Source organism: Parasteatoda tepidariorum, chromosome 2, assembly GCF_982258835.1.
Source record: "Parasteatoda tepidariorum strain Cologne lab strain chromosome 2, Ptep-v5.0, whole genome shotgun sequence".
Taxonomy (NCBI): Eukaryota; Metazoa; Arthropoda; class Arachnida; order Araneae; family Theridiidae; genus Parasteatoda; species Parasteatoda tepidariorum.
In genome coordinates this window covers 92,875,938-92,897,974 of record NC_141756.1, presented here as the reverse complement: position 1 = coordinate 92,897,974, position 22,037 = coordinate 92,875,938, and the positions used below count along the sequence as shown (strand labels likewise).

Here is a 22,037-nt window from a genome sequence, read left to right as displayed (position 1 = left end):
TTACATTTTTCTTATTAAAATTTACTTTGAAGCATTAATTAATATATAATTAAAGGGAATTATATCTTTATGTATTTACAAAATATCTAATTATTAATAGTATTCCATACTCACGGGAAATTCAGTTGCCAGGTTACTTAAGTTGCTTTATTCACTCAAATAATTTTTTTAAATTCAAATATAATAACATCAGATCTTATATTGCAGAATTTTGTTTTAATATTTGTACGGAAACACAAATTTTTAGTGTAAACATTAGTAGCAAATCATTAAAATAAAATTCATTTTAACTTATATAATTAATAAAAAATGAAATAAAATACTTGAACGTAATCATAAAAAGTGTCTTTTGTGAAAGTCTAATTAAGAAATGTTTACTTATGTCTCATGTAAAAAAAGCTAAAAAAAAAAATTACAAATTCACTTTAGTGTAATGTTTAATGCTATTTAGAGTGACGCAAAAGTTAATTTAAGAACGTTTTTTTAAAAATGTTTGCACAAATTACGTGATGTTGTTAAAAGATCCATAAATTCATTAAACTGAATTGTAAATATCATAACAAAAAACTAAGAGTTAAAAATTTTTTTTCTTTCTCAAGGGTATATTATGAATTTCATTTTTAAAATTTGATGACTTTTTATTTATTATTAGTATGAGTAGCTATTTTAATAAAGAGTGCTTGCTGACAATTATAACACCAGGAGAAAAAATTCTGATAAAATTATCGTTCAGCATTATAATGACATTTCTGCTAAAAAAAAACCTAGTTTTAGATAATAAAACAAATATACTTTATTTAAATCAAACAGTTATTTTCCCGTTCAAATGGTGACATTTCAACAGAAATTCAGGTTTTTAAAATATCAGTTCTTATTACCACACATTTAGTAAAAAAAACATAACTGAAAAATACATTTAACCGAACAAATGGTTTTTATGCTATTCTCTAAGGTATCGTGATAAAATCACGAAAATTTACCACATTTATCAAATTTATAACTTTTTATAAAACCATTTTTAATTCTTATTTTTACCAAAATCATTACTATAGCACATTTTTAAAAATTATTGAACTTTTCAGTGTTCTCATGAAACAAAAAACACGGTATATTTTACTACATTCTGATTGTTTTGGAAATACTTTTTTTTCTGAGTGTACGATTCTAAGAGCTTTAGCAAAGAAAGAAAACTGTTTTCTACTCGTAAATTGAAACGAGATTTCAAAAGTAAGCCCATGTGAGAAATGGGTTTAATGTTGAACTTTATAAACTGTATTAACCATACTTTGAAAAATAATAACTTCGCAACACTGATGAAGTATCAATAATGAGTTAAATTAAGATTGAGTTCTTCAAGATTGGGCTATAATATCGGGAATTCAGGTTTGATTAAATTGTACAATAATAATATGGTTTTTCTACCTTGCTATTTACCCACATCATGTAATCAAATTTCTTTCTTTTTTATATAAAGTAGATTTTTCAAGTTACAAAGCATAAAAATTATCAAGCCAAAAACATAAATTTTTTAAATAAAATTAAATAAATTTTAAATTTTAAAACATAGCATAAAATATCAACAAGTAATGACTGAAAACATTTTTTCATAGTGTTTGTTGAATTTTCAACCAAGCGAAACTTTTATAATCTAATTTCTGTTTTAAATATTAAGACTTTTATATGTATTTACATTTTCTTCAGTCGACAGTTTATTTTTTTTTGTTGTTATTTCCTATAAGTCAAACTAAGCTATGTCTGTTGAAATATTAAAATTTTTTTGTTTTGTTTGCTAAAAAAGTGATAATGATTTTATATTTAATTTGTTTCAAGACAAAGCACACACAGTCATTGTGAAGGATTGGATTTGTATCCCCGGTCACATCTTGAACCCCACTCAGCTTCAGATCAATAGGTACCAGATAATACGTAATAGGTACTATGAGTTTAAGGTAATAGTCACTATGAAGTAAAGGCAACCGGTGTGAAAAACTGGGATCTCGGTCCTCAGGCACGGCTAAAATTCCACTCAGTTTCAGATCAATACATACCAGATGATAAGTAATCGGTACTATGAATTAAAGGTAATAGGTACTATGAATTAAAGGTAATAGGTACTATGAATTAAAGGTAGTAGTCACTATGAAGTAAAGGAGCCCGGTGTGCAACACTACGAGCTCTATCCTCAGTCACGGCTAAAATCCCACTCAGCTTCAGATCAATAGATACCAGATGATAAGTAATCGGTACTATGAATTAAAGGTAATAGGTACTATGAATTAAAGGTAATAGGTACTATGAATTAAAGGTAGTAGTCACTATGAAGTAACGGAGGCCGGTGTGCAACACTACGAGCTCTATCCTCAGTCACGGCTAAAATTCCACTCAGTTTCAGATCAATAGATACCAGATGATAAGTAATCGGTACTATGAATTAAAGGTAATAGGTACTATGAATTAAAGGTAGAAGTCACTATGAAGTAAAGGAGGCCGGTGTGCAACACTACGAGCTCTATCCTCAGTCACGGATAAAATCCCACTCAGCTTCAGATCAATAGATACCAGATGATAAGTAATCGGTACTATGAATTAAAGGTAATAGGTACTATGAATTAAAGGTAGTAGTCACTATGAAGTAAAGGAGCCCGGTGTGCAACACTACGAGCTCTATCCTCAGTCACGGCTAAAATCCCACTCAGCTTCAGATCAATAGATACCAGATGATAAGTAATCGGTACTATGAATTAAAGGTAATAGGTACTATGAATTAAAGGTAATAGGTACTATGAATTAAAGGTAGTAGTCACTATGAAGTAACGGAGGCCGGTGTGCAATACTACGAGCTCTATCCTCAGTCACGGCTAAAATTTCACTCAGTTTCAGATCAATAGATACCAGATGATAAGTAATCGGTACTATGAATTAAAGGTAATAGGTACTATGAATTAAAGGTAATAGGTACTATGAATTAAAGGTAGTAGTCACTATGAAGTAAAGGAGCCCGGTGTGCAACACTACGAGCTCTATCCTCAGTCACGGCTAAAATTCCACTCAGTTTCAGATCAATAGATACCAGATGATAAGTAATCGGTACTATGAATTAAAGGTAATAGGTACTATGAATTAAAGGTAATAGGTACTATGAATTAAAGGTAATAGGTACTATGAATTAAAGGTAGTAGTCACTATGAAGTAACGGAGGCCGGTGTGCAACACTACGAGCTCTATCCTCAGTCACGGCTAAAATTCCACTCAGTTTCAGATCAATAGATACCAGATGATAAGTAATCGGTACTATGAATTAAAGGTAATAGGTACTATGAATTAAAGGTAATAGGTACTATGAATTAAAGGTAGTAGTCACTATGAAGTAACGGAGGCCGGTGTGCAACACTACGAGCTCTATCCTCAGTCACGGCTAAAATTCCACTCAGTTTCAGATCAATAGATACCAGATGATAAGTAATCGGTACTATGAATTAAAGGTAATAGGTACTATGAATTAAAGGTAGAAGTCACTATGAAGTAAAGGAGGCCGGTGTGCAACACTACGAGCTCTATCCTCAGTCACGGCTAAAATCCCACTCAGCTTCAGATCAATAGATACCAGATGATAAGTAATCGGTACTATGAATTAAAGGTAATAGGTACTATGAATTAAAGGTAGTAGTCACTATGAAGTAAAGGAGCCCGGTGTGCAACACTACGAGCTCTATCCTCAGTCACGGCTAAAATCCCACTCAGCTTCAGATCAATAGATACCAGATGATAAGTAATCGGTACTATGAATTAAAGGTAATAGGTACTATGAATTAAAGGTAATAGGTACTATGAATTAAAGGTAGTAGTCACTATGAAGTAACGGAGGCCGGTGTGCAACACTACGAGCTCTATCCTCAGTCACGGCTAAAATTCCACTCAGTTTCAGATCAATAGATACCAGATGATAAGTAATCGGTACTATGAATTAAAGGTAATAGGTACTATGAATTAAAGGTAGAAGTCACTATGAAGTAAAGGAGGCCGGTGTGCAACACTACGAGCTCTATCCTCAGTCACGACTAAAATCCCACTCAGCTTCAGATCAGTACATACGAGGTAATAAGTAATAGGTACTATGAATTAAAGGTAATCGGTAATATGAAGTAAAGGCGATCGGTGTGCGAAACTGATCTCATTCTCACCACCTTGCCGTTAGCTATAAAATTGTTGTGACCTTACGTTCTCGACCCTTCTGGCCTAAAACGGACTGCTATAGGATTGCTTCATTTTTCTAAAATAAGTTTCAAACTAATAAAAAAAAATATAAAATTTTTTTATTTTCATTAAGATGTTCGGTAATAATAATCTTAGCTAATTACAGTCAGTAAAGCGAAAACTAATAAAATGATATCTGGCTTGAAAAAATAAGAGAGTAAGAGGGTGATTATTTTAGACTAGAAACTTCTGTACTATATTTCTGTTAAAACGGATATTCTTTCCGTTTCAAAAAGAAACAAAATAGAATTAAGAAAGATATTCCGTTCAAGTGTGTAAATTAATAATTCAACATCAAAGTGAAGAAAAAAAAATAATTAAAGAAAGCACCTTTAAGCCACTTAATCCCGCCTATGTTCTTACAAGAACGTATCAGGGGAGTTGGATTTTAAGAAAAGGAGAACTGGAGAGAAAAGATTGGACGAATTGCAGCAACTGGTGATTTTCGCGCGCTCGATGACGTCATTCTGACGCCGAGAACGATGACTATAAAAGCACTTCGTTATTGCGCGCTCCCGAATTTTAGTGAAATATCAGAATCTAGAAAAGAAGAAATACCTGATATCAACGAAAGAAATTTTTTTTAAAATTTCTTAATTCAACAGTTATATCTGACCTTCAACTGAATTGAAGAAATTACTATTTATTAGGTAATTAAGTTTGATTTCTATTTTTCGTTATCTGAATTAGAATAATATTGATTTATTTTTAGTGATGAATGGTTTTTTAATCTTAGATTGCTATGCAAACTTTTTAGAAAAATACTAAAGTTAAAACTGTTTTTTAACATTAATGCCGAAATATGGCATTTAATATTCTTAGTTAACTTTAAAATCAAATGTGTACTGAGATGCTAAGAACTATCAGAATATGGTAAAACTTACCATGTTTCTGGATGTATAGGAACATCATAAGGCTTGGTAATTTTTACCGAAGCTTTTTGGTAACGATTTTGGTAAAATTAACAATATAGTTTTATAATGTGTGATAAATTTTTTTTAATGTAGTAAAACTTTCTAATTTAATCATGATATCTTAGATCATGACCTAAAAACCACTTTTTCGGCAAAATTAATTTTTCAATTTTGTGTTACTTTACTAAATGTGTGGTAATAAGAACTATAATTTTGAAAACTCGAATTTCTGGGAAACCAATACCAAATGAATGGAAAAATGGTTTAAAAACCGCACATTTTGGTATTATTAACCAGAATTATGGTTATTTTTTGAGACAGTTAAGCTATTAAAAAAATAATATAAAATTAAATAAGAATAATTTGGAAATATAGTTTTACCGTGATTTCAGAAAGAAAACCTGTTAAAAGACATCAAGTTTTAATTGTCGTCATTTTTAAAATTTTAGATACTAATATATTAATATTAATTACTATTATATTATACTAAAGTACTCTTATATAGTACTATTATGTTATATTAAAGTATAAAATAAAGGATATTAGATAAAAAGTTATTTTATTGCTTTAAACCGTTACCTTGAGAAGTGATTTTACTAATAAACACAAAATTTTAAGTTCAAAAATATGCATGTTTATTTGTCGTGCGATGTGTAATGATTTATTTATTTTTTTGAATTTTGAACAATGCGAAATGAATAGAAAAAAGACAATTTTGAGTAAAGTAATACGTATTAAATTAAAATTATTACGTATTAAATTATAATTATAAAATAGGAACAGTAACATAGTAAAAAATTTACAGAGATTAATATTTATAATTTTTTTTTTACGATTTTAATAATTTAAAGTACTTTAAATATCGTTAAAGTATAAGTGGAAAATAATAATATGAAATTTCATTGATTTCTTTAATTTATATTTAAACACTCTTTATACTTTGTTTCGCATAAAAATTAATAGAGCAGTTATATTTTACTCAAAACGTAAAAACAAAAATGTTAGCAACATTTTAAATTTATTCATATAATATATTACATATTTTAAATATTATGGCATACTTATTTTTATAAAATTCCAAATTAAGAGTTAGCCCTTTTACTTTTCCAGTATTGTGAGTTAAATTATCGTCTTTGAATAAATGACAATTTCTAGTGCATTCTGATATTTATTTTAGAAAAAAATTCTTTTATTAGGGTAAAACTGAATGATACGAAGTGGAAAGAAAATAGTTATTAGTTTAAAAAATATATTATTGACACAATGTACACCATTCCATCATTTTGAAAAATAAGAGCCATAAACGTACTCATCGGATTTAAAAAGCTTTTTTTATTATTTATTCATAAACTGTATACACAATAATATACAGAGATTTGTTAAGATTTAAATAATTCATTTGTATTTGCTACTGCTCAACATTGAAATGCTAAGTTTTGTTTTTATTATATGATAAGTATGATAGTTTATTCTATTGAATACTCAATTGGGCATGCTTAAAACAATTTGACGTATTTATTTCTATACATATAGCAGATAATATTATTAAAAAATTAAATTAATATGGTAATTAAATTGAAATAATTTTAATAATTACTTTCAGTTTTTATTCTCGCTAGCTAAACCGAGTAGACAATACGATAATTCAAAACTTTCCGCATCTTACTTTATGAACAATTCGCAAAGTGATAAAATTCTCAAAACTGCATAGTATTATAGATTTAGAATAAAAGTTTAAAGAAAAATGTCTTAATGGCTGACATTATTGCAAAAACCTAAACTAACAATAAGCTTTATGAATTAGCTATGATAAAAAAATTTTACTAATATTATAAAACATATTATCATTTTACAAAATTTAAGTTGTTTGAACTTTGCTTTCAGTATGATCACCACTGTAAAAAAATTCAGATCAAATTACGGTAAAAAGTACTGACACTCAGGTTTCGGTACTTTTTTTCTTAAAATGCATTTTTACCGGAACAAATATACCGTAATTAATTTTTATAGTAATAATTTCCGTAAAAGCATTGAATCACTCTCATTAATTAATTAAATATTGTGTAATATTGTACAGTAAAATTTACTGTATAATATTTTATAGTAAAATTAACATTATAAAATTTTACAGTAAAAATGGATTTTACTTATGGTGTACCGAAAGTGCTGGTGCTTTCTACCATAATTTGATTCTAACTTTTTTTTACAGTGTTCCTTAAAAATAGTAAAATAATAGTAATTATTCTTTCAATTATCTATCCTTAAAATAATATGAAAATGCCCAATATTAAAATATCTGTCTTTAAAGAAAATATATTTTAACAATTATTTAGAAAGAGTGCCTAAATACCTAATATCTTCAGTTCACTGTTATAAGTTAAATATCCTAATCCTTAGGAAAAATAAAAGAATTAACTGCTAAATTACAGTATATTAGTTACAGCTAAGTGTCCTTTCTTCGTGCCCTGTGGTAGTTAAGAATTTGAGAAAATAGATCAGAGATTAATCCTGTTGACTCACATTACTTGATATTAAAAGCTTATATAATAAATGTTTAAAGAATTAAATCTGCAGAGATCGATAAACCAAAATAAGGATATTTCAAGTTATCTTTGAAATTTGCTTCCATTGGCCGAATTCATAATACAAAATGAAAGAAAAGATTTTTTCTTTAACAAGTCACGTAAATTCAGTTGTTTAGTTTATGTCTTTTTTATGGTCATGTAACATTAACGTAACATGTAAAAACAAACCAGTATACTTTTATGGGAATTCTATATAATATAACAGCGAAAAGGCATTCCAATACAAATCATAAGAGTTTTAAAAAGTGACAAGACATATAATGGAGTTTTTCGCATTCAAATTTATTTTTATTTCGCATTCAGAAAATGATACTCATTTTTTAAAAAAACTTGATAGTGAAGGAAATTTTTTACTTTTTATTTTAATGTGATTCTCTACATTATTTGATAGCATTTTGGTGCTGAAATTATGCATACCAATTTATGCTTATTTTTTGCAATCAAAACATTTACTCTATTAAAAATATAATATAAAACAATATTGGTCTTATTAATTTTTTATTATAAAAACCTTTTTTCTTTAACTTAAACTTCATTGTCAAACTTCATTAACTTAAATTTTTCTTTCTATGACTTCGTAGCTAAATTTACATGTATCTATCTATCTATATACATGTATGTTTATCTCATTTTATTTCATTTTCCTTAATTATCTTAATTCTAATAAAATTTATGAATCATTTTTTAAATCATTTAACGGCATACTAATAAAAAAAATTTGTTTATGTGTGTTAAAAATTAATATATGTATTATGAGAAAGTAGTTTTGCAATAAAGTTAATAAAATGTTTAAAGTTTTATAACGAGAAATTTAATAGTTAAAAGGAGAAGCATGATTTCTTTTTCTATTAATATTTAAGAGAAATTTCTTAGTTATTTAACAAGATTTTTTCCTAAAAAAAAACATGTGTTTAAGTTTTGATGTTCATGAATTTTTTTGATAAGTTGTATGTTTTGTTAATAGAACTTCATCTGAGTTTTTCATAACATAATTTTGGAAAAACAATATCTCAGCAGTAGGTCAGATATGAAAATAAGAATTAAGCAAAAGCAAAATTTAAATGTCTTATTTGTGGCGATAAAACAGAAGTCAATGCATAAATGTAAAAATATCGTCAATTTAGGTGTTTTAATACGTTGCGGTTTTATTTTAATGCAGATTTTAGTGACCATTTGTTCATTTTACTAGCATAAATGTTATTTTATCAATCTTTATTTAAATATTGCTACTTAATAGTAAATTGAAACAAGATATTTCCTTTCAGATTTCTTATTTATTTCTATTTTTGTATAAGTTTGTAGAATTCTCATTCGAAAATCTATTTTCATTGAAAATATATAATATTTTTCAACATAATAAGGTTTTCCTTTTAAATATCCGGAGTTATTTGATCATAAGTTTAGGTAAATTGAAAAGGTTATAGTAAGCTTAAAATTTATAAATAGTTTTGCTTGTTTAAAAAACCTTGTTTTAAATTAAAATAATTTGTAAAGCTACCGAAAAGTTACCGAAATCAGCTAAGTGACTTGTTTTATGATATTTATATTTCAGGAACATATTTTTAAAAGAATCTTGTTTAGGTTGGTTAATTGCTGACGAATCTGGAAATTTTTTTAATAAACTCAATTTATATATGCCGGGAAATATTTTGAATCTTGATTAAAAGCATAACTCATTTTAGTTAATAAACTCAAGTAATGAGTTTTGCGTAGTTTGTTCGCTAATTACGTATGAAAGAGAAAAAAATGCCTAATTCATAACTATTCTAAATATTTGTTATTGTGGAATAGAATAGTGTACAAAAAATAACTTTAAATATATTGGTTAACAGTGGCTCAAACTTTTCCGTAAAATCCATTGATATGTTAGTTTTTAAATGTAATTAAAAATAATATTAATTCGTACTACAAAGCTAAAACAGTAAAACAGCATTTTTTCCTATAAAGCAATTCATCTTCGTCCAGTTTCGGTTTAGATTGTTATGTTCAACTGACATGATAAATAAAGATTAAATGTTAAATTTTATATGATTGAAATTGGATGGACCTGTATCGGTAATTAATTATTTTTATATTGCAAATTTTGTTTGAATTTTGCATTCAAATTTTTTGAAGCATAAATTTGGTTAAGTTGTGCTGAGTGAAAATTTTATTAAAAACAGCGATAATAGATTTTGGAACTTTAATGTTTTTTCAATACTGACTTGATTTTAAAACTCATATATATATAAAATTAAATGATTGATTATGAAAATAAAAGTTTATATCAGTGAAACGTATTTTGAAAATTTATTGTTTTCTTAAATAATATTTTTTCATACTTGGAATTTCATTTTTTTTCCTGTGTTATAAACAGCTTCTTGTCTCGCTTTGTATATTTTTTAATAAAAACGGAGATTGAATGCTTGTTTTAAGTAAGATATGTTAAAATGAATTATGTAATAAAATTTTACAATAAAAATGTTTTATATGAAGAAAATATTGTTAGCAGTTTTGGCAATATTAAAGAAATTAATAATGAAAATTTAGTTATATCAGTTTCTCTTCGTGTAAAAATATTTAAGCAAGAACTATTGTCGCACATTTAGTTATATAAATAATGATCCTTTTTAATTCTGAAAAAAATATAGGATTATTAAGTCGTAGCTGAAGTTGAAGGGAATTCGTTGCAGCTAAGTCGAAGTGGTTTGGTTTCAGTTCTAATCCAATTTTATTATGAATGTTTTGCAAAATTCTTTGTTTTTTTTTATTTTGTCATACAGATGATTCAGCTATTTTCTTTAATTAGAACGTTGAGTTGTAATATAAGCGGAAAAGTGAAATGTTTAGTATTTCAGTGTAATGGGGAATTTTTTTAATGATGTTTTCGTTCCCATTTAAATTTTATATTCTGAAAAACTGTCTTTCAACCTTATTTGGGGCATTAGGGCCTTGTAAAGAGGAATAAAAATCAGTGATTTTACACAAATGCTTCATTTTAAAGTCGTAACTTATGGTTATAACAGCATTTCCTACTGGAAATATTTTATTTAATATTTTAAATGAGAAAATAAAGCATTAGACATGACTAATAATCTCATAATAACCGACCCTTATGTATCTTTTGTTACGTGCTAAAATTGAAGAAAAAATATGCACATTAAAAGACTCTTAAACATGAATAAAACTAAAAATATATTGAAATCTATTAAATCACTTGTGAGGAAAGCGGGATTGTGAACATAAAGTTTCGTTTGATTGGTTGACGAAACATGAGGGTGTTTACAGCAATCTTCTTTCAACTCATCTCTGCGTCTTCCAGCAATAAAATATGTTTTAATGAATTTTGTTCCTCCTTCCTTATTAGTAATTTATCAATAGCATTATTTTTTACTTAAATATTAGCTGAAACCTTAATATGTATGTTTTTTTACCTCATTTTGAAAGAATTATTAAAAAAACTACCTATTATGGGTGGTTCATACGGAACACCCTGTAACATATCATTCTACATATACATTTAAACATTTTTGAAGTAGCTAAATTTGACACATTTTATGGTTAAACAAAATTAGCTGTCTTATAATGAATGCATAATGTCTGGTCACTATAACTATAACATGTTTCGGCCCCGCAGTTAAGATCGTTAAGACGCGGTTCCCAGCAGATCACCGAAGTCAAGCATCACTGGCTACGGTCAGTGTGCGGGTGGGTGACCACTTGGATCAGTCTACGTAGGGACCGAGGGTGTGCGGTATTGGTCCCTCGTTAAAATGTTCTACCGTAAAGTGCTAGACTTTGCGTGCAGGTCGTCGGGCTACCGAAGCGGGGGTGCCATCCTCTCTGCAGAGGTTCAAAATTGTTACTGCATGTCTTCGTATCATCCTCAGGGGTGTCTCCCAGACCGTCGCCAATAGCCCATCGTGCAGCTCTAGTGAGACGTAAATTAACTACGACAACTACGACGATAACATGTTTCGGAAACGTTAAGCAAAAGTTATAGAATAATAATTATTATAATTATTATTAATATCAATTATTACTACTTATAGTTATTATTAATAGAATGAATAATAATGAATAATAATTATTATTAGTGATTGACACAATACACAGTACTGCTGCAACTACTTTGGAAAATCTAGAATTTGCCATGGCTTAATTCATATAAGCTATGTACTGCCTCGAATAAACCGATGATGTTCGTAATTAAATTATATTCAAACGCTTCATCGAAAAATATGAATTTCTTTTCTTTTGAAACAATTTTCGAACCAAATAAAGGATTAAATAGGGTGATATGGAGAAATAAACAAATGCTTGAATATATAGGATATTATAAAGCAACCAAATAATGGATTATATGGAGTAATAACCAAATGATGGATTATATGGGTTAACATGACATTAACCAAATAAGAAATTTTGTGTGGTTTCTTAATATTTCTCTAAAGTTAATATTTAAAGTATACTCGGATTATATTAAATTCTTTTATATATCATTGTATAATTCAAAAATTATATGAAGTAGATTCGAAACTATAAGACAATTATATCAGACAAGGTGCTTACATAAGACAAAGTAAATTATTTTGACCTTTTAAAAATTTAGAAAAAAGATCTGTGAAATAAGTTTTGTGGTTTGTTTAGTTTAGCATGCATTTCAGTTGTTAATAATGATACATTTTCTTTTCCATTTTTAATAATTTTAAACCACCATGTATTTGCATGTAAGATTAATGGAAATCCTTTTTAAAAGGTTATTTTGGTAGAAACCCCAAGCATTTTCAACTCAGAGCATTGTTATATAGTTTAAGAAGGAACTGTTTTACAATAGGGTGTGAACAGAAAATATTTTAATTATAAAAGGGAACATAGTGCTTCGGATTTTAAAATTTTTATACTTCCTTACACTGTTTGTTACTCACGCAGGAAATGGGGTGATTTTTTTATATTACAAAATTATAACAAAATTATTTTTAGTACATTTTACCATTCAAAATGATTTATATCTATTACCATTTAAGATAGACTTTTCGAATAATTAAATTCTCATTCGTATTTCGTTACTACTGTAACGTATCAAGCTATATTAAGAAACAGTTGTTTGCTTTATTAAAAAAAAACATTTATTTCGCACAACAAATACAGTAACGACATTAAATTATCCGCAAGGGGTCGGTAATAATCTTTCAATAAAATATAGAAAATCCCGTAACGGGTTAGAATAAACTTTTAAAAAAAAACGTAGAAAAACCAGTAACGGGTTAGTATAAACTTCAAATTCAAAAACTCAAAAACTATCCTCTAAAATATCAACAACTTTCTGTTGTTCTAAAAATTGCCTCTTGCTTCTAATTTTATCGCCTGCCTTTATTTTTTTCATTAATCTCTTTACGTGTTTAGTTTATTTTATTCTTCAGTTTCTCTGTGTCGTCGGCATCCCTCACCTTTTTGGAAATCTTCTCAAAAATAAAACACAAAAACAAGACCACTTGGAATGTCCCCCAAAGCACCCATGGTATCAGTGTTCTCGACCTGGAGGCTCCCTGACCCAAGGTTTTAGTAGACAGGAACAAACTATTCTTGTCCGCTTTCGAAGTGGTCAGCTTAAATCAATGAAATTTTCCGAAGGAACCAAGAACTTTGAAATTTGTAACAACAGTTCTGCCGAGCAGGCTTCGCCTCACCACATCCTCGCGTGCCTGGGGCTCACCAAGCAGGATTTAGCAGATGATCCATTGACGGTGTTGGATTTTTTGAGGGTGCATAACGTCATGGACCTGGTCTAACACTGCTAGGAACAATAGGGGAGTGCATCAACAGCAGTTTATTTTATTCATGCTTTTGCAAGCCCGTTATTTGTTTGCCCTTGTTCCAAGAGAACAGTTATCACTTATATTGAGCTCGTTGTAGCTCTACTAGAAAAATATTGTTATTAAAATATTAAGATTAAAATCTATCGCAATTAAATATGTGTGTCTTTTCCTGGACTTTAGCAAAGATTATAACTCATTAATTTTACAAAAACTAATACATTCAAAACTAATAAACTTTAATTAATTATTGAGCTCTTCCTAACTACAATGAGATAACGATACTCTTATTAAAATGAAATACTAAAACTAGCATCCATTGCAATAAACTGCAAGTATCTTTTTTTTTAAAATTTTACGAAGCAAAAACATGATTTTTTCATTATCTTATAAACTTTAACTAATTATTGAGCTTTCCTTTGCCTTAGAAGAACAATATTAAAATAAAAATATCTTGTATTAATTTTACTTTAACTAATAAACTTAAAACTAATTAACTTTAACTAATTATTGAGATCTTCTTGGCTACAATAAGATAATGATACTCGTATTTAAGTAAAAATATTAAAACTAGCATCCGTTGCAATAAACTGCAAGTATCTTTTTTATTTTAATTTTGAGAAGCAAAAACATGATTGTTTCATTATCTTACAAACTTTAACTAATTATTGAGCTTTCCTTTGCCTTAGTAGAATAATATTAAAATAAAAATATCTTGTATTAATTTTACTTTAACTAATAAACTTAAAACTAATTAACTTTAACTAATTATTGAGATCTTCTTGGCTACAATAAGATAATGATACTCGTATTTAAGTAAAAATATTAAAACTAGCATCCGTTGTAATAAACTGCATGTTTTTTTCCGAATTTAACTAAGCAGCATCATAATTTTTTCATTAATTTATATTTAGATTAATTATTGAGCTTTTCTTATCTACAGTGAAATAATATTTAAATAAAAATATCTTTCACAATAAAATGTATGTATTTCTTTCTTGCTTTAACAAAGAATATAACTAATAAATTTTTTTTAACCAAAAAGATTTGAGCTAATGCTCTTTAATGAATTATTGAACTTTTCTTAATCAAGAACTTATACTTGCATTAAAATAAAAACATTGAAAATTGCAATGAAATATATCTTTTATTTGTGTTTAATAATCGTTACAACTAATTAATCTGCAAAAACAGTTGTTGAGTTTGAAATTAAAATATATGCAAATTTTTAAGGCCAAAATATACGTTCACAAACTTTCACCCAGTAAAGTGAAAATAAGGACTAAAATTTTTATTTCTCATGTAAGCTTACTTTTCAGAGAATATATTCGAAAATCTCGGACAAAATTTATGCTTAGTATAGAAGTACTGGAAAGATATATTCTGTAATACTAAAGCTTCCTTCAAATTTTAACGCTGGAAAAGTTTGATGATCTCAAGTTTTCAATTCTTAAGGATTTACAAAAAAATTTATGACCAGTAAACTTTTCACAATTCTTACCTGACTAAAATACAAGGAATCATTTATGCATGAGAAATATTGAAAAATAAATACATACTATGGTACATGGTAGAATGCAAGAAACTAAAGAAAAATGGAACATGAGTTACACAACATATTATTAATTCATCTTGTTTATTCGCTTAAAAGTTAGCTTCCTATTTTTTTGAAAAGCAGAAATAGGGTTGCATCGCCAAAAAAGGTTTAACTTGGTAAACAGTATAAATAAATTCGTAATCCATTTTTATAAGTTCCGTTATAAATATTTTGAATTATGTTTATAAGAATAAATTTACAAAATATCTAAATAGCTAACAAAATAGCTACAAAAATAGCTAAAAAACGGAGAAAAAAAATTATTATTGATTTATTTATTTGATTTTTTTGGTCGTAGAATTTAAAATAGAATACTTCTTGAAACTGAAGACCATTTATCTTCATTTTATATTATAATTTTTCAGATATGTTCTGTTTTCAATTAGTTTTTATTTTTATTAAATTTCTGCTGTTTTTTTTGGTTAATTATAGACTTAAATTATTAACAAATTAAAAATTTAAAATTAAAAACTATTAATTTACTAATTTTTCTGACTCCGTAACTATTATTCGCTGTAATAGTATTTGCTGCAATAGATAAATTTTTACATTGATTACTAATGCTTAACATTATCCACTTTCAGGTTAAAAAATAGTTCGATTGTCAGTTAATTTTTAAAATTTCATTTTTGTGTTAATATATTATAACACAAAAATGAACTTTTGGTTCTTATGAAAATTTCGCACGTTATAAGATTGTTTTGATTTGGAAGACAAAATAAAAATGAGTGCATTTTTATAAAATAAAAAAATACTCTTCTATGTTTTTGAAATTTCTTTTCTAATTCCAACTACTTTCGAATAAAGGCTTTTCCAATTTTTTCAACTATGTTGTTTTAACGCATTTTCGCATGGAAGCATTAAGCATGAAATAGGATGCGATTCGAATCAAGTTCGTCTTGCATAAGCACTTAATTAAAAATATCAATTATCATACGCTTTTTAATATAAAAAACGTAGTTCAGCAGTCTAATCTCTCTGGAGCTAAGTTTGAAATTAAAAATAAAAAGTTAATTTGTAATTAGAAGCCCGTATTTCTAAGTTTTTATTTCAATTAAAACCTTTTATAAATCATCTGCTTTTAGTTACAAAGTGTTAAAAGACTTTAAGATTAAAAGTTAAGAGCAATAGAGGCTATGAGTAATAGAGGCTTTAAATAAATTTTAACTCATTAAAAAATGCGTAAATAAATTTAATATTTCAGTTAAAAATAATCTTAGTATTTTCAAATATGCCGAGGAAAAAAATATTCTCAAAACTACCAGAGTACAGTACCATTTACCGTGTTTCTGGCTCTATGGGAATACCAAAAAAATGGTAATTTTTGCCAAAGCACTTTGATAATGATTTTTATGTAATTAACAATAAAATATGGTTTTATAGTATGTGAAAAAATTTGGTAATGGTGGTAATATTTAGTAATATCATCATGATACCTTAGAGTATGTCATAAAAACCATTCATTTAGTTAAATTTAGTTTTTGGCTTTGTATTTTTTACTTAATGTGTGGTAATAAGAACTGAATCAGAATTCATGGAAAACTTTTACAATATGAACGGAAAAATTATCGAATGAATATCTTAAATACCATACAATTTGATTTTATTACCAGAACTGCGTTTTTTTACTAGAAATGTCATTGCCATACAGTTGCCAGAATTGCTTTTTTTCAGTGTATATAATTCTTTTTTGTCGATAGTTGATTTTTTGGAACAAAAACATGTCTTAAAATTTTTCGTGTTGAATGAATAATAATTATTATAGTTTGAATACAAAAGCAATAGCTTAAATAGTAAAGGAAAATATTCGTAAAAAGGAAAAATAAATAAAAGTAATCTGAACTAATGATGTTAAGTGCATTTTGCCATCGGAAAATTATCTTTATTTAGATAAAACTATCTTTTAAACTAAGTAATGTTCATATTTTTCTACTGAAGTAATCACAATTATTGAATTTGTGATTTTCATTTATGTTTACTTTGCTCAAGACAAAGAAAATTTGAGATTAAATTATTTGTCTCCTTATAATTTGTATTTCCGAATCCATCCATAATTTAAAGTATCAAAAATTACAATATAGTTCTGCTTTAATATTTAAAATTACATTATTGCCCTAGTTCTTTTTATCTTTTTATAAAAATTTACTAACCATACAATATAAATCGAATAAATTAGCATTGTTTAATTTATAAGAGCCTATTTTAAATTAAAGTATTTAGTTTAAAGCACACATTTAAAAATTAAAATAAAATTAATTTAACAGAATTTAAAAGAAATCCTAAAATATTATCGTTTAAAATGAAACATCAAAATAGACGTAACCAAAAATAAGTATCAACAAAAATGAAACATTATACCTACAATATCCATATTTTCCGTGACTCTTATAACTTCTAAAAAAGTTTATAGGTATACTCAAAATGTTAGATATAGAACTTCTTTATAATATATAGCCATGTAACATCAAAATGCGCATTCATTATTTATGTTTGCGTGCAAAAAAGAATGCAAAGATTGAACGTTTCAGAGAACCTTATGATTCCAAATCCTTTGATATGTTAGTTTAGCTTTTAAAATATACATTTGTCGCTAAAACTAACCTCCGTTTTAGAGTTAGTATGTATTTCGTCACGCTATTATTTCATATTAAAAAGAAACAAGGTTCCGGAGAGAATTATAAATACAAACAGAAACTCGAATTATTTGTATGTTTATCTTTCATTCGATTTTTTTTAATAATTTTCTTGTAAAAATAACGCTATTTTGAATGCCTCAATTTTCATTTTTCAAAAACGAGCAACATTTCAATGTTGGATTTATTTCGAATAATACATAATATTCTGCGTTGTCTTTTAACGCAAATAATAACGAAATGAAAGGATAATAAAAAATAATAATTTAAAAGACAAGTTGTGATGTTTTATTTTATAATACTGAGTGAAAATTGTTATCAGAAAACGTATTTTTACATTTTTTAGACTAGTCATTCACTTTGAGAAAAGTATAATTTTGATTTCAGCTCGAACATTATTTAGCAAGAGAAAAAAGTTATCTTTTAGGAGACTTTTATTAGATGTTTTAGAAGATACTCTCTTTTAAGAGAATTAGACAAAAAGTTGTAAATAAGAGAGGTTTTCAAGCTTCCCCTTCTTTAGAAATCCCTATAAAAGTCGGACAAATGTTAAAAAAGCGTCAGATTGCCGAAACAATGCATTTTTAAGCTTCAATGCAGAAACTACACTTACTTTGTTGTACTGACGAGTTAATTAGATGAATGACAGGAAATATATCATAAATAAATGCAAAAATTCTATTTACGCGCATATTATATTCTGAGACTCAATATACAAGATATTCTGAAAACACTGCCCTTAATATATATTTTTAATATCTTTATCAATAAGGAAGTGAAAAAAGTATGCATATTGGGGGATTTAAATTAATATTTATAGGAGGAAGGAACAAAAATATTAACAAAATAGTAAATTCCCATTGAGAAAAGGTGGGGAAAACAACTTAAAAGACCTGTTTGATTGCAGAACAAATCAAACTGGATGGAGAACAGGCTAAAGAAATTGATTGAATGACCTTCATTTTTGAAAAGTCCTTAATCTTTAGATTGAAATCAAACAATTTCTTATGTTTTTCACACAGATTTCGATCGTATATTTTTTCTCTCGGTTAATTAGGAATTTGGGATTACCAACGTGATTCCTCCTTTTTTGCTCCGTTGTTAATAAGAATTTTAAAAAATTGAAGAATACCTGTCTATTTGAGCAAATTCAATTTATTTTAAAACAAATGTTTTGAGCACAGTTTTTACATTTTCATTCTAAGATCGTTTCATGCATGAAACAATTTAGTTTTAATCATGCCTTCTTTCCTATTCCAATGATAACATCTATTTGGATAACATGATAGTCATTTAAATATTGGTTTAGAAGAAAAAAGGAAACTACTGTTTTGATTTATTTTGCGTGATATACTGAAAAATACTATTGTGAATTTATTTTCTTCTTTAAAGAAATTAGCAGATTTGGTTTACATTAAAATGCGTTAGAATTGCTGTATTTGCGAAATTTGTATCAAGTACAGGGTCATTCATAATTCCCTCCACCTGTACACGCCATTTTTCTTTACTACAACTGGTTTCTTTCCTACAACTGCTTAAATTAAAACTTGAATACTTTCGGAATAATTTCATATGTTCTTTTTCGCCATATTCGTCTTCGTTTTTTTACTATAACGCTTCGAAACCCCGGAGTGAATTATGAATAACCCTGTATAAGTATTTAGTTGGTCACTAAAATTCATACCTTTTGTTTTGCTAATTAGTGCTAGCGTATTTTTAATGTCAGGCAATGCTTTGAGGTCTTCTTATTTCAGAACAAATAACATTTCTATACATAGTTTCCAACGAAATTAATACTGTTTCAAAGTAATTTCAGGTAATAAATCACAAATAGTAACATAAATATAATATATTTGTCTAGCATGCTTTACTTTTCGCTTCATTCTTTTCTATGAACTTCATATTTGTGCAATTTATGCAACAAAAATGAACTAAAATAATTCGTAAATAATTATTTAAAATCTAAACATTGTTGGTCACTTCTTTAACTTTCAAAAGCTCTTTTCTTTAAATAAATGCTATTAATCTTATTTGTTGATAAAAAGTATTTCCCTTCTCTTTTCTATTGTGCAGCATTCTCTGAAATGAGAATTTGGCAACCATGCGAACATTTAATTCAATTTCAATTTTCCTTGTGCGCAATTTAAATCTGAACTCGAATAATTAAAGCTTTGTCCAAGAAATCAATAGTTACTGCAAACTAAAGCAAATATTTTATGTTTATACATTGTTAAAATGGAGCACTAAAAGTTTTAACCATCTTTCCATTATGGATATTTATCTCCATGTTTTTCCCTTACTTTCTCTGGATGAGATTTAATATATCAGCTCCAGTTCTGAGATTTCCTTCTCCCTTAATAGCTGCGAAGTTGCACAGAACAGACGGGTAAACTTCAGTGGTATCGTGAGCTTTAAGAGTTAATCTTTCTTAAGGGCAGATCGGTTTTTTCCCTCAGGACATCTTTATTGGAGATTTTCTTGATTATGTACGAATATAAAATGCTGTCTTATAATTAGAAGAAAGCTTTGGATTTTATGTGAGAAGATGGAAAAATTGTGATGTGCGATGGAAATTGTGCTGCCATTTTCGAGAAATGGCATGCGTTTAGATAACAGCGAAAATCACCTGTTTTAACTCGAAAATAAACGATACTGGAGGAGACTAATATTTCACAGAAACGGAGAATATAATTTTTACACAAGAAAAGTATGATTAGTAAATTTATTGTATATTTCATAAAGAGTACACTGATTATGAATGGCCATAAATTACAACCACCTAAGAATTTAGGAGGTCACACGACCTTCTAAATTCTTAGAATTTAGAAATTCATTCAATGAAGGAAGAGTGAATAACATCACTCTTTCCTTATTGTAGACGATTCAATGTGTTTTATATTTATTGTCTGGTAACATCAAAGGATAAATGGATGAAATATTCTCCTAAAAGCATTTTTCTAAATTAAATGACTAAATTTTGGTTCATGTATTATTTTCTTATTTTATAACCGGCTATGAGCAATCAACCCAATTCTGAGTTTACGACTATCAATGTTTTACTCCGTGGCCTTGTAATTTTTAACCCAACCCAGAGGAAGAGGGAACTCATGTATCAAGTATCGGGACAAACTATCTTTCGGAGAGAAAATTTTGTTGGGACTAAACCGTATTCGCGTTACACGGAGAGGAAAACCACGAGATCTTAGTCAGATGGCAAGGGGATTCTGACCCATGATACGCCTGCCACTGAAGTTATTTTCGTCAGCAATGTGATAATTGCGAGCTGGGAGCAGAAATCGTATCAATCAGCTTCAGCTGGGAATCGAACCTGGATCAGCTGATTGTGAGGTGAACGCGCTATTCTCTTTGCCATCACGGCTTATTTTTTCGCTGTATTGGAGTGAACGCTATGCGGACATTCTAATAGGCATTAAAACAACGTTGCTTCTCCAGAATATTAAACGTGACTTTATGCATCAATCGTAGGGGGACACAATAAAAAGCGCAGAATATATAACATTCAATATTATCCAGGGATCGACGATTCTCTAAGTTTTTACATGTCCTGCCTTGCATGTTTGTCTACAAAGTGCATACCCAAAAATTTTTTATGTTTGCATATTAATGAAAATATACTTATGTATCTATTATTAATCTACAGAGAAAAAAATATACTAACAACATATCTGTATCAATGCTATAATTTTAGGCATAAGTCAGAAGTTGTTGTTGCTTATCCTCATCGATCTGACATTAGTCAGATCAACTCCAAAAAGTTGTTGATAGCCAGAAAGTAGACTATAAGAAAGGGATCGTAAATTAAGTCCACCCTGGATAGTCCGACATAAGTATACGTAGTATATGTATATAAGTATATGTAGTATAAGTATATACGATCAAGTATATGTTTCGGTGAGGCTGGATGGACACGCATTTTTTACAAGTAGGGTAAATTTTTGTGCCACATTCGAATGTTAGACATTTTAGGTGACCAGTTGAGGATCTGGTCAGGGCAGTCTGGGAGTTTCGATCGCAATTGATTCCTAGAAGGTTGCCAGGAGATGTTGCGGTGTACCATTGGTGCGTAGGGGGAGTTTGCCAGATTGATTTTTGTCCATATTTTTCATTGGAGTAAAGTTCCTGATAAGTAAGTGATGACCCGGTGGACATATATATAAGTCAGAAGTATTAGGTATTATTAACAACGAAGGTATATTATAAGCAAGGATGCATTAAGCACTAAAAAACATTGGTTCAGT

At 28.0% G+C, this 22,037-nt stretch overlaps 1 protein-coding gene across 1 annotated transcript in view; it reads left to right on the top strand.

Annotated features, from left to right (window-relative positions):
- The first annotated feature begins 4,763 nt into the window (after positions 1–4,763).
- Positions 4,764–22,037, top strand: part of LOC107449698 (diuretic hormone class 2) — a 77,647-nt gene continuing 60,373 nt past the window's right edge. Inside the window, exon 1 of the mRNA XM_071177836.2 lies at positions 4,764–4,904. The gene's annotated coding sequence lies outside the window, so the exon portion shown is untranslated. The remainder of the gene's footprint in view (positions 4,905–22,037) is intronic.